General features: G+C 38.9%; 1 protein-coding gene across 2 annotated transcripts in view; it reads right to left on the bottom strand.

Annotated features, from left to right (window-relative positions):
* LOC132210823 (probable 2-ketogluconate reductase) overlaps nt 1-13,151 on the bottom strand; it is a 78,077-nt gene extending 64,926 nt beyond the window's left edge. Inside the window, exons 1-2 of one of the 2 annotated variants that reach the window (XM_059653275.1) lie at nt 13,039-13,151; nt 12,299-12,411 (exon numbers count right to left, since the gene is read on the bottom strand). The gene's annotated coding sequence lies outside the window, so the exon portion shown is untranslated. The remainder of the gene's footprint in view (nt 1-12,298; nt 12,412-13,038) is intronic. The other variant, XM_059653294.1, reaches the window with a different exon arrangement.
* Between the last annotated feature and the right edge of the window lie 485 nt (nt 13,152-13,636).

The following is a 13,636-nucleotide window of genomic DNA, read 5'->3' as shown; positions in this document are numbered from 1 at the left end:
ATCATCTTCCACCAAACCATTTGCTACCCAGGAAACTCAACATGCCAAAAAATCCACAGTCAACATTACGCATCAATACCATCAGCAAATACCAATATCCATAAACTTCAACTTTGTATAGCTACGGGTTAAATCTTGATTAGTAGATCACCAGGACTCAAATTTTAAAACACCCTGAACTATTGTTACAACTGGATTATCATCTAGTGCCATTTATACCATACAAATCATCTTAGACTTCAAACGTAAAATAACACTAGTTTTCCTCAAAGAAAAACCAAAATGATTAAACTTCTATTTAGGGGGTAGAAATTCTGTCCTCTGGAGTAAACATTTCGTCCTTTTTTTAGTTTCTTTAAGTTAACAAGTTTCCGTAGTCTTTTTGGGAATAAAGTTTACTTTGAGACGTGTTTCCTTTTCTTACAACGTGACAAAAGATAACAAAGATTTGCCATGAATTATTTCTTGAAAAATATTCACATTCTTTACAAGAAGAAATTTAAAACCACAGTCCAAATAGGAAACATAAAAATGTCCCTCAGTTATTTCTCAACTGTAACTGCTAGTTTCTGTTCAATATCTTCTATACAATTTTCATTACAATCTAATCCTAAACTGCTGGAACAATACATTTCTAGTTAGACAATATGTTATAGCTCCCCAATAGAAAAGACATGCAAAGACACCTGCTTCTATATACAGAAGAATAAAGTTACATTTGGGTGTGTGAGGCATGACCGTCAGTTCAAGATGCTGAGGAAGCCTGGAGGCAGATATCCAAATCCTATCTGTAGAATTTTCACAAAGACTCAATTCAAAATATGTAGTGTCAAAAGCATCTTTGTAGAGATGGAGGTATATGAAAGCAGGGAAATTATAGAATTAAAAAGTCACTCTGAGACTTGGCTCTCTGGAGGGACGAGGATAATGTGGCATGTGGTACAGCAAGGACTTTACAGGTGAGAAGAATCTGGACTCAAGAAATATCTTCCTACAATCTTAACCCTGGGGGGAAAAAAAATATGTAAAGTGATTAGATGTGAAAGATCAAGAGCAAATGTAGGTATTTTTGATAAAATAAGGTGGTATTGGCACAAAAAAAAGAACACTTTAAATGAAATTCCGATTTTGAAAAGTTTTTTTTCTACAAAGAAAACCAAGCATTTCGGAAGTCTATCTAGATGGATCAATGTTCTGCTTGCCCGAAAACATTATCACATATCATATATTGTACGATGTTTCTTGTTTAAAAGTAACCCAATTCAACAACAATGCATGTATTTTGCACACTGATGCTCTCCCACTGAGTTCTCTGTAAATTAAAAGCAAAATTCAGAGCAACTTGTGTTGTTTCCTTATGTTGCATTTAAGCTTTGGATAGAATAATACCTTCAGAACAAAGTTGTACTGACTTTGGATATCTCAACTTTATAGTTGTATACTTCTGAGCTGACTTCATTACTGTCCAACAGCTCTGTGATTGCTTTATAAAGAATATTGTTAAGCGCTCTCATTCAGATTGTGTGCTCTATCTGCAATTTGCACTGAGGTTTCAATACGTTCTCCAAACTGGAGGGCTTATAAAGCTACACAAAAGTAGCAAACAAAACTGAGCTAATGTAAATTACATGATAAATAAAATCCCACATTTTAAACAAGTAGTATCCTTGGAAATCCAAACAGAGCAAAATCTAGAGAGTGATTTCATCCGAATTCTGATTTTTCAGCTTGACTGGTCAATAATGCTGTCACCTTTGTATCTTTGAAGTTGTACTCTCAAGTTAGCATATGAATGAAAATTAACTCTCCAACAGTGCTTTGTTGCATGAAATGAAACAGTCAATTAAAAGTTCCCACAGTACTCCTCCTCGCACCCTCCCACCCTTCAAATCAACTTTAAATATTACTCATTCAAGTTGCTATTTTATCAACCCAGAAATGTTACACTATGTGATGCACAATAAATTATCCAACTGCTTAGTTAGAAATCTGTTGTTCTTATTTAACCACGTTTTCTCATCAAACCTGGTTAGAGACATTCTTACACACTTCTGGAGCAAATGGGGACTTCAACCTGGGTCGCCTAGTCCAGGGGAAGGGATACTACAACTATGTGACAAGAGCATCCTACTGAAAGGCAAAATTCACGTAAGGCTTCTGTTTACATAACAGAGTTTCAGTGGTAATGAACACAAGATTGCAAGTTAGAAGGATCAAGAGACTGACATAAGCAAATTCTTGAAAATGCAAACGAATGAGACTAAGTCATTAAGCCTGTTGAGCCTGACCTGCCATTCATTAGAATCATGGCTAAACAAACATTTCAATGTCTTTTATGTGCACCATTCCTGTAACCTGTAATTCCTGTAATTAGAAATCTATCAGCCTCAATCTTAAGTAAACCCTAAAAATGAGCTTCCACAGCCCTCTGTGGTACAGAATTCTGAAAGTTCACAATCCTCTGAGTAAAACAAATTTACCTCTCACTTAGGTAGCACCACCTTATTCATAAATTATTCCCCTTGGCTCTAGACTCTCCAAACAGGAGAGATATCTTTTCTGCATCTACCCTGTCTATCCCTTTTAAGGATTTGTAGGTTTCAGTGAGATCATCTTTCTTTCTTCAAAACTCCCTGGAAACTACAACTTACCTTAACCCAATCTATCTTTATCAAACATTCCCTCCATCTCAGGAACAAGTCTGCTCACCTTTGTTGCATACTCACAGTGGCAGTAATGTTATTCCTGAGGTAAGGAGATCAAAACTGCAGACAATATTCCAAGTGTGGTCTAACCAAGCTCCCATACACTTGAAGTAAGACTTCACAACTCCTATCTCAAATCTCCTTACAATAATGGCTAACATTCCATTAGTCTTCTTAATTGCTTGCTGATAATTCACTGAAGGCTGACAAGGATACCTGGATCCCTCTGTACATCTACAAATTCCAACCTCTTAGCATTTAAGAAGTACACTCCATATCTTTATCGCCTAAGTGGGTAACCTCTCACATTTTTGCACTTTACCCTCTAGTCCTAGTTTCACCTGCTAGCAGAAACCTCCCTGCCTTCACCTTATCTAGTCCCTTCGTAATCTTATATGTTTCTATAAGATCTCCCCTCATTCTTCTGAATTCCAATGAATATAATCTCAGTCTATTCAGTCTCTCCTCATAATCCAACTCTCTCAACTCTGGAATCAACCGAGTGAATCTCCTCTGCACCCCCTTAGTGCTGTTATATCTCTTCCCAAGCAAGGAGACCAAAACTGCACACAGTACTGCAGGTGTAGCCTCACCAGGACCGTATACAGCTACAGCATAGCCTCCCTGTTTTTAAACTCCATCCCTCTAGCATTGGCAGACAAAATTGCATTTGCCTTTTTAATTACCTGCTGCACCTGCAATCCTGCTTTTAGCGATTCATGCACGAGGATACCCAAGTCCGTCTGCATAGCAGTGTGCTGCAATTTTTACCATTTAAAACATAGTCCATTTTGCTGTTATTCCTATGAAAATGGATGACCTCACATTTATCAACATTGTACTCCATTTGCCAGACCTTTGCCCGCTCACTTAGACTATCTGTATCCCTCTGCAGACTTTCAGTGTCTTCTGCACACTTTGCTCTACCACTCACCTTAGTGTCATCTGCAAATTTTGACACACCACACTTAGTCCCCAACTTCAAAGCATCTATGTAAATTGTAAACAATTGCAGTCCCAACACTGATCCCTGAGGCACACCACTAGCCACTGACTGCCAACCAGAAAAATACCCATTTACCCCTACTCTTTGCTTTCTACTGGTCAACCAATCCTCTATCCATGCCAATACATTACCTGTAATACTGTGCAACTTTATCTTATGTAGCAGCCTTTGGTATGGCACCTTGTCAAATGCCTTCTGGAAATCCAGATACACCATATCCACAGGTCCACCATGCAAGTAATGTAGGTCCACCATGCAAGTAATGTCCTCAAAGATTTCCACCAGATTAGTTAAACATGACCTACCCTTCATGAACCCATGCTGTGTGTTCCCAATGGGACAATCTGTATCCAGATGTCTTGCTATTTCTTCCTTAATGATAGATTCAAGCATTTTCCCCACAACCGAAGTTAAGCTAATTGGCCTATAGTTACCTGCTTTTTGTCTACTTCCTTTTTTAAACAGTGGCATCACATTGGCTGTTTTCCAATCTGTGAGAACCACCCCAGAGTCTCATGAATTTTGGTAAATAATTACTAGTGCATTTGCTATTACCCCCATCACCTCTTCTGGCACCCTGGATGTAGTTCATCAGGGCCAGGAGACTTGGCTACCTTTAGCCCTCATTAGCTTGCCCAGCACTGCCTCCTTAGTGATAATGATGGTTTCTAGAGCCTCACCTGCTAAAACCTTCTTGCCATTAGTTTTCAGCATGTTATTTGTGTCTTCCACTATGAGGACCAACACAAAATAATGATTTATCTTCTCAGCTATTTCCTCATTCCCAGTTATTAAATTGGCTTTCTCATCCTCTAAAGGGCCAACGTTTACCTTCACCATTGTTTCACGATTTACATATTTGTAGAAACTTTTGCTACCTGTTTTTATATTCTGAGCTAGTTTACTCTCATAATCTATCTTACTTTTCTTTGTAATTTTTTTTGTGGTTTTCTGTTGGCCTTTAAAGATTTCCCAGTCTATTAGTTTCCCACTACTCTTTGCTTTTTTTGTATGTGTTTTTTTTTCAATTTGATACTTTCGTTTATTTCCTTAGACATCCATGGCTGGCTCTCTCTTTTCCTACAGTTCTTCCTTATCACTGGAATATACTGGAAGAAGCCTTATGAAACTTTAAGTATACTATCTCCATCAGCTCTCCAATGCCAATTTTGTCACGAACATCTACAAAATGCTCCAACTAGTTCCCATTTACAAATTCACGCTGACTATGCTCAATCATGGCATTATCATCTGAATGTCAATTTATTCTATCCTTTATAATAGATTTGAGAATCTCCCATTCTACTGATGCAAGGCTAACAGATATGTGATTCCATTTCCTCTTGCTTCTTTCCTAAATAGTGGGGTGACATTTGATACTTTCTAATCTGCAGGAATCATTCCAGAATCTCTCGAATTGTGGAAAATAATCACCAATGACTGTCTGTAATTATCTCCTTCAGCATCCTGGAACGAAGACCATCGGATCCTGGGAATTTTCAAGATTCAGCCCCACTAATTTAACTATTACAATTTTTTGTTTACCATCACTGATTTTCTTCAACTGCTCATTTTCCTCAGCCACATGGATGTCTAGTTGTGGGAGATTACTAATATTGTCTTTAGTGAAAACAGACACAAAATAACCATTTAGCTTCTCTGCCCTTTCTTTATGGCCATATATTCTCCTGACTCTGCCTGTGATGGACCCATAATCAATCTAGCCAAACATCTCCTTTTTACATACCTATAGAATGTTTTGCAATCCATTTTGGCAATATTCGTGAATTGCTCCAAACTTAGTTTGACTCTCAAATTTATTCACTTTATTTAGTCAAGTGCACTTTGTGTTCTTGCTTGGGAGTAAAAGCAAAGAATAAAGCTGGCTTACCAGGGAACCATATCATTAGACATAGATAGTCATTAACAATTTTAATGACAGGCTCTCACCAGCATGCCACTCATTCACCAAAAATTTGGTGAATGTCTAGCTATTCCACGGTTATGATAGATGAAGTTAAGTTCTCAGGTACTCAGGGAATAGTCCCTGACTCCAAGAAGAAAATCCAGTGGCAAGGAAGGTCCACTGTTTCCTTGTTGGCCCCATAGTCCCTGGCCTACAAAGAAGCCAAAGTAAAATAACTCATCTGATGAAGGGTCTTGGCCTGAAACGTCAGCTTTTGTGCTCCTAAGATGCTGCTTAGCCTGCTGTATTCATCCAGCTCCACACTTTGCTATTTTTCATCTGACCTTATGATCCTCTTCTTGCAGCAGTTGCATTTTATCTCTACTGCATTTTTCTTTGCTTCAAATAATTATTTACTTTTGCCTTGGTAAGATGTATAATGTCTCTGACTTAACTATTCTCTGTAGTATTCTAAAGTTATTACAATTTATTTATCCTATCCTTTTACTTTGCTTTCAGTAAAGAGTTTTATTTTGACCACCTAATGCCATTTAACTCACAAATCAAAAATCTTTTTCTACTCACCCCAAGAACATTTCTTACTTTTAAAACATACAGTACATCTCTCCTTGGCCTCATTCAGTTCATTTAAAATCAGCTCAGTACAAGTCTTTTGTGTTAAGTATAGTTTTCCATCCTTCTCTCATGACCTCAGCAATATTCACTGAGAAGGACTCCATGAAAACCACACTTAGTAAATGCTTCCTAATCTATTCCAGAAGACAAAGACTCTAGAAAGAAATTCCAGCATCTAAGATAATCATCTGCCTTAAGATTGTCATTTTCACTCCTTGTTGTACACCTCTATCCTTTAGAGAAAAACAAACTATTCTACTGAACTTAATCTTTCCATTTTCTCAATTATAGATTTTCTCTAGATTGTGTTTTCTTAACAGCAAATAGCAAAATCTGGAGTGCATTTTGTTAAATAAGGACACCCAAGAACATACTTTCTGGTTACTCCTTTGCACCATCACCAGAGCTACGATAATCTACACAACACTCGGAACCCAAAATGTGGTACAATACTCCGAATGCAGGCAGGTTAAAATATTTTGCAGTCAAGAGTTCCAAAATTGTATCTCTCACTGTCTTAGCATTATCATATAAACCCAAAAGCTTTTCTAATAGGTTAGCTAGTGTTGGCTGGGCAGGAGAGAAGATTTAAACTAATTTGGCAGAGGCAAAGGTACCAAAGTAAACCTGGCTCAAACAAGAGGAGGGATTAGTACTCAATACTCCTGAATGCAACATATGGAGGAAAGAAGGAGGGGATAGAAAGGGGATGGCAAATTGATCAAAGATACAGTTTCAGTGATAGAAAGGGATGTAAATAAGTGTTCTAACATAGATTGTTTAGAATTAAAGAATAATAGAAAAGTTATGATGTTTCAAGTACCAAATAGTATAAAGTTTGAAGACAAATAACAGGAAGGTGCGAGAGTTTGAAACTCGTGTTAATGGGACACTTCAATTGCCTGAGAAATTAACTGCATAAAGAACAAAGAGGGGAGAAACTTCTAGCTTGTTTAAGACAACTCCCTTGTTCCTATTATTTCTATCCCAACCAGAAAGGAAGTAATACTAGATCCAGCTCTGGGAATGTAGTGGGGTAAATGGAGTGTGTTTCAATAGGAGGGGTGGAAGCAAAAGAATTGGCAAAATATGATCACACTGTCATTAAGTAGTTACGAAAAAGAATCAAGGAATAGGAAATTTGAAAATACTGAACTCAACTCAATTACGTTGATGTGAGAAGGGACCCAATGGGCTACAAGAGAGTCTCAGAGGTAAAACAGTGAATGAACAATGAGAGGGCTTCAAGAGAAGATGATTTGGACTCAGATCAGCTAGTGACACTCCTATGAGGGGAAAGAAAGAAGAGAAAACAGCTCCCTGAATAATAGAGATTAAGACAAAAGCAAAAAGAACAATTTACTTGGACTTTGGTAAAGCCTTTGACAAGGTTCTGCATGGTAGACTAATTAGTAAAGCTAGATCACATGGGATTCAAGGTGAGCTTGCCAATTGGATCCAAAATAGCTTGATGGTAGGAGATAGAGGGTGGCGGGGAGGATTGTTTTTAAGACTAGAGGCCTGTGACCAGCGATGTTCCACATGGATTGGTACTAGATCTAATTTTGTTTGCCATTTAAATCAATGATTTGGATAAGAATATAGGGTCATGTTAATAAGTTTCCAGTTGACACCAAAATTGGTGGTACGGTGGACAGTGAAGAAGATTGTCTAAGATTAGAAAGAGATCTTGATCAATTGGGTCAATGGGATGAGGAGCACTAGATGGACTTTGGTCTGGATAAATGAGAGGTATTGTGTTTTGGTAATAGAAACAACAACAGGACTTATAAAATCATCCACGGCCCCACCATTAATTATCTAAGAACAGAGTCCTCAGGGTTCAGGTACATAATTCTTTGAAATTTGCGTCACAGATGGACAGGTAGTTAAGAAGGGATTTAGCATTCTTGCCTTCATCACTCAGACCATTGAGTATAGGAATAGGTATGTCATGTTGAGGTTGTACAGGATGCTCTCAAGGCCTCTTCTGGAGTATCCGCACCCCTCTGGTCACCTTGTTATAGGAAGGATACTATTGAGCTGGACAGGGTTCAGAAAAAATTACCGGAGCATTGCCAAGAAAGGCTGGGACGTGTTTTACTGGGAGTTTGAGAGGTGACCTGATGAGGTTGATAAAATTATGAGAGGTAATGGTAGGCAACCTTTCCCTAGATGAGGGATTTTAAGACTGGAGCATATTTTTAAGGTGAGAAGGGAATGTTTTAGGGTGTTTAGCGTGTGGAATGAACTTCCTGAGGAAGTGGTGAATGTTGGCACAGTTAGAACATTTAGAAGATACTTAGCGTGGATAGGAAGGGTTTGGTGGGATATGGGCCAGAAGCAGGCAGGTGGGACTAGTTTAGTTTGGGATTATGTTCCGCATGGACCAGTTGGACCAAAGGATCTGTTTCCATGCTGCAGGACTTTATGACTCTGGCTCAAAGCTTGGTAAATGTTAAAGTTATTATTCAGTAGAAACCAACCCAAAACAAATAGTAGAGGAATTGAAACAAGAAACATACAGGACAGAGTGTGTGAGAACAGATGTGTTGGTACCATTAGAGGAAACCCAAGAGCTCTTCTAGAAATTTACAGATAGGAAAAACTTAGTCAAAGGAATTTTTCACCACTTAAGGACCAAAAAGATGGTGGAGGATATGGCTGAGCTTCTAAATGTGTATCTTGTCAGTTTCACTTGTGAAGAGGATGCTGCGAATGTCACAGACAAGGATATAATAAAAATAGATAAAACTTGATTGGTGGAAGTTCTCAATATTAAAAAAAGAAAAATCACCTGATCCAGATGGGATTGTTAAAGGATTAAAATGGTAAAGAAAAATTGAACGATTGATTGGTTTGATGTTTATTTATAGTTGCTGGTGATTACCTATTTTTGATATTGATATTCACAGTTCATGGATGCTATTCATAACTTTTGCCATGATATGAAACAAAATTACTTTTTGCTCAAGGCTGAGAACCCATGAAGTTCTTCATTACCAGGGAAAATCTCGTGAACTTTATTGAAAAATTTCTTCCATCACTCAAAAGTCAATAACTGGGGCGGTATGGCAGCTCTGTGGTTAGCACTGTTGACTCACAGTGCCAGGGACATGGGTTCGATTCCACTCTCTGGCGACTGTGTGTGGAGTTTGTACATTCTCCCCATGCATTTTGTTCAGGTGCTCCGGTTTCCTCCCACAGGCCAAAGACATGCAAGTTAGGTGTGGATTGGCTACGCTAAATTGCCCCATAGTGGCCAGGGATGTGTAGATTAGATGTGTTAGCCAAGGGAAATATTTAGTGGGGAATGGGTCAGTGCATGATGGCCTTTGGAGGGTTGGTGTGGACTTGCTGGGCCCAAATGGCTTGATTCCACACTGTAGGGATTATGATTCTATGATTAACTACTTTACTTTCGTCGGGGCATGGGGGGGAAGTCAGTTTCTCCAGGTTATTAAATTTCACTCATGCATTTACTAAAACTTCTTACCAATTGCAATCCCAGTATCCCTTTCATACCAAAATATCTTCCAGGTTGAAGGTCAGAAAATAATAGATTGAGCACATCTCAGACTCTCATTATACCACTTTTGAGGCTGGGTGCTACACAGTTACATGCCAGAGTGAGCTGCAATCCCACCATCAAGTAAGAGTATGTGCATGCAGAGTACCACCTTGGGAATTTCTAAGAATTTCATAATTGTGGACAAGCATGCATGGTGGTGGCAAGCTTAATCCAGCTAGTGTAATTTCAGGGTAGGCTGGCTATAACTGTTTTTAGAATTGATTTTAGCAGTAGAATTTTCAGTACTACAATAGTTTTCCAACATCTAATTGTTTTCATTCATTCCCAAGGTGCTCAAGGTCAACATTGAAGGTCCCGCCTTCTCAACCACACCTCTCAGCTGAGGGGAGGTAACTTTCAGGTTTAACGTCCCTCTCTCTCTCTCAAGACAGCAGTCAGAGTCATACAGCACAAAAACAAACTCTGTAAACCAATTTGACCAACACAGGAATCCCAAACTGACCCAGTCCCATTTGCCAGAATTTGGCCCATATCCGTCTTCAACTCTTCCTAATTGTGTACCCATCCAGATGTCTTTTAAAATGTTGTAATTGTAGCAGCCTCCACCACCTCCTCTGGCAGCTTGTTCCATACAAACACCACACTGCAAGGAAAAGCTGCCCATTAGGTCTTCTTTAATAACTTTCTCCTCTCACCTTAAACCTACACCCTTAGTTTTGGACTCCCCTACTCTAGGGAAAAGACCTTAGCTACTCACCCTACTGATGTTCTTCATAATTTAATGAATTTATATGGGGTCACCACTCAGCCTCCAACACTCTGTGCGGACAATAGCCCCAGCCTATTCTGCGTCTCCCTAGAACACAAATCTTCCAGTCCCTAAATCATCCTTGTAAATCTTTTCTGAACCCTTTCAAGTTTAAGAACATCTTTCCTATAGCAGGGACACCAGAATTGTACACAGTATTCTTGAAATGGTCTCACCAATGTCCTATACAACCACAACATGATGTCCCCAATTCCAATGTTTAATGCACTGACTAACTAAGACGTGTGCCTAACGTGTTCTTCATCACCCATGCCCACCTGCAACTCCACTTTCAACAAACTACGCACCTGACCCCTACATCTTTGTTCGGCAACACTCCCCAGGGCCCTATGATAAGTCCTGGCCTGGTTTGCTTTACAAAGTGCAGCACGTCACATTTATCTAAATTATACTCCCTCTGCCACTCCTCTTGCCACTGCCCCATCTAATCAAGGTTCAGTTGTACTCCAACATTGTCCACTACACCACATATTTTGACATCATCTGCAAACTTACTAACCACGCCTCCTATATACATATGCACATCATCTATATAAAGTGATAAAGCAGTCGATTCAGCACCAATCCTTGTGGCATACCACTGTTCACAGGCATCCCGTCTGAAAAGCAAACCTGCCCCACCACCCTGTGTTTCTTACCTTCGAGCCAATTTTGTATCCAGTTGGCTAGCTCCCCCAGATCCCATGTGATCTAATGTAACTAACTAGTCTACTATGCAGAACCTTGCCATCTGGTCCTCGGAGAGTATGGCAATATCAAAGTAATTTTATTTACCATTGAAACTGCAGTACTTACAAATATCACAAAGCATTTCTTCTAACATACCTAAATGGCAAATAAATTGACAGTTTAGGATTATTTAATAACAGCAGTATTTCCTGAAGATCCACAAAATCTATTTTATCATAATTTCAAAACCAAACCTCATAGCATAATAAATCCAAATCACTGCAATAATGAAGAAACTAAGATTTCTAAATAATTTGACAGCTTGATCCAGTTTATTTTGAAATCTTTTAATGAGGGAACAGGCAGTGGATAATTTGAACTATGGTTACATGAACAAAATATTGAAACAGTAATCCATTTAATTTATATTTATGTTCATTAGAGTGAGTCCCATGAAAGGTTTCAGCCAAAATCTTTAATTGTTTCTTTCCCCATAGAAAATCAACCTGCTGAGTACTTGCAACATGTGTTTCATTTATTACTTTTGCAGAAATAATATATTTTTCATCTGTTTGTTTATGAACAATTCTCAAGCTAGTTGATAAATTTCAACAAATATAAAATTGGCATATGGCCCAAAGAAAAACTGATCAGTACTTTCAGATTCTATAACCTTTTGAAAGGATCTTTGGAAAGTTTGACAGATTGACATTTTCCTTTTAGGATATTGTGATGGTGTCAGCTGCTTTGGTGCAATTTGCAATAACTGTCAAAATGTGATCAGAATTTTCCACATGTGAATTGACCTGAAGCCATCCAAGTAAGATGGAAGCTCTTAAGAGGGTTCCTTTTTTTTTTCAATTTTGTAATTACTGGTTGGCACAGTCAATTGTATGGCTGGTTTGTGATGAAAGCAGAAAGAGTTTATATCCTATACCAGGCGAGCTCAACAAAAGATCCCACCATCTCAAACGCAGCTCTTGCCTAGGCATTGTGACCTTCAGGTTAAACTCACCACAAGTCATCTTTCTCCAGTGAGGGAGCAGCTCAATGGTCCTCTAGGACTATGGTACTCTGTAACTAGGTAAAGTTGCCAACCAGGCACAGAAAAAGCCTTGAGAGGAACAGCTGGAAGATTGAAATAACACTGAGTTAACAGAAGGGTGAAGATATGCCTGGAGTGACCTCAACTTGTTATACCACATCATCACACCTGATGTTACCATTTTAATTTATTAGCATTGTGCAATTTTGCAGCACTGCACAGAATTATATACAACCCACTCACATCATTCTTAATCAGGAGAAACCCAGAAGACGTGGCAGCATCTGTGGAAAAAAATAGAGTTAACGCTTCCAGTCCAGTGAACCTTTGTCTACTCTTCATGTGTTTTGATCACTAGTCTTAAGAATGCAAAACTCTGAAGTTAGATTCACTCATGATGTTTGGCCAATTTTTTTTACCGAACCTCAAAAGTTTGCTACTCAGCTCTGTATTGGTTGTTATTTCATTAGTTCTTAATACAAATTTGATGCATAAATACAAATTTTGTTTAAAGTAGGATAGCAGTATAATTGCAACATCAGCTTGACATGTACGACATTGATATCTGATCTCGGTGGTAGCAGGAATTTTGAAGCAAACAATATAATTTCCGGTTGCCTTCAAAACTGTAAACCTGCAAATCTAACCAATTGGCACGTTTGATAGCCTATTTATATTTACTAATAATTGAGTTACGTACAAGTACTCACTTTGATTTAGAGAGGAATTTCTTCAGTAAGTTCTTTGCATATAGACAGCCAGTGCTCTGCACTTGCCTGCATTGACCTCCACTCAGGCTCATACCCTGCACTTTGCAGCAACTACGACGCGCCGCACATCTGCGCAGTGCGCTCAACACTCCAACTGCTGCCATCGGGCCGACTGGGAAAACACAAGAAAACGCTCAGCCTACATCCACACCTGCTCTTCCGTCGCTGTTTCTAGGGAAATGAGGGTTTTAAAAAAGGACCACTTATGTCTAGCCGAAACTCTCGTTATTATCAAAAACACATATTGTCGATGTCTTGAGACTGTTTTACACCAGGGCATCCTGCCACTACCATTCATGTGCGGTCTGGATTAGGTGGGCGGAGTCTTTGGTGAGCATTTAGTGTTGCTTGTGCGCCGTCTTGCCCGCCTGGATTCTTTGCAAACTGTATCCTGCCACTCAAAGCTGTGCCTGCGCTGTTTTAGTAGCATCTCTCAGGCTAACCATTTATCTCATTGGACTTCTCATGTGTTACAGCTCCCATTCAATACTTAAGACTTACATTTGAGCTCCCAAAGCGATTTCAATTGTGAACGTGA

Source organism: Stegostoma tigrinum, chromosome 2 (assembly GCF_030684315.1).
Source record: "Stegostoma tigrinum isolate sSteTig4 chromosome 2, sSteTig4.hap1, whole genome shotgun sequence".
NCBI classification, from domain to species: Eukaryota; Metazoa; Chordata; class Chondrichthyes; order Orectolobiformes; family Stegostomatidae; genus Stegostoma; species Stegostoma tigrinum.
Note: the sequence above shows the minus strand (reverse complement) of the source record. Positions and strands in the feature narration are given on the sequence as shown.